Source organism: Myotis davidii, unplaced genomic scaffold, assembly GCF_000327345.1.
Source record: "Myotis davidii unplaced genomic scaffold, ASM32734v1 scaffold1006, whole genome shotgun sequence".
NCBI classification, from domain to species: Eukaryota; Metazoa; Chordata; class Mammalia; order Chiroptera; family Vespertilionidae; genus Myotis; species Myotis davidii.
The window spans coordinates 418,198-418,611 of NW_006297143.1; positions in this window are offsets into that span (position 1 = coordinate 418,198).

Below are 414 nucleotides of genomic sequence, written 5' to 3' on the forward strand. Positions count from 1 at the left end.
TACATTCCCTTGTGCGCTGTGCTTCCTCCCCACAGCCCCCCACCCCCCAAACCCAAATGCTGTTACCAAACCCAACGTTTATTGAAAACCAAGACACCAGCTGGCACAGGATCATTTCAGTTCATCAAACATCAGCTGAGGATGGGGCGGGCGGCCAGCCCTGAAGTCCCCCCAGGGAGGAACCAGCCCCGGGCGAGGGGCTGTCAGACCTCCAGGGCCTGGCTGGGGTCTCCTGCCGGAATGTGAGAAGGGCGAGTGGGAGACGGCAGTGCCCAGCGCGGTGTGGGTGGGAGCAGCACGTGAGCGGAGAGGCGGGAAGGCCCAGCCAGGGCCAGGGCTGTGACCTGAGGGACCTGGAATGCTCCAAGAATCCCTGTGACCCAGCAAACCACCACCCCCCCCACCCATGCCCTC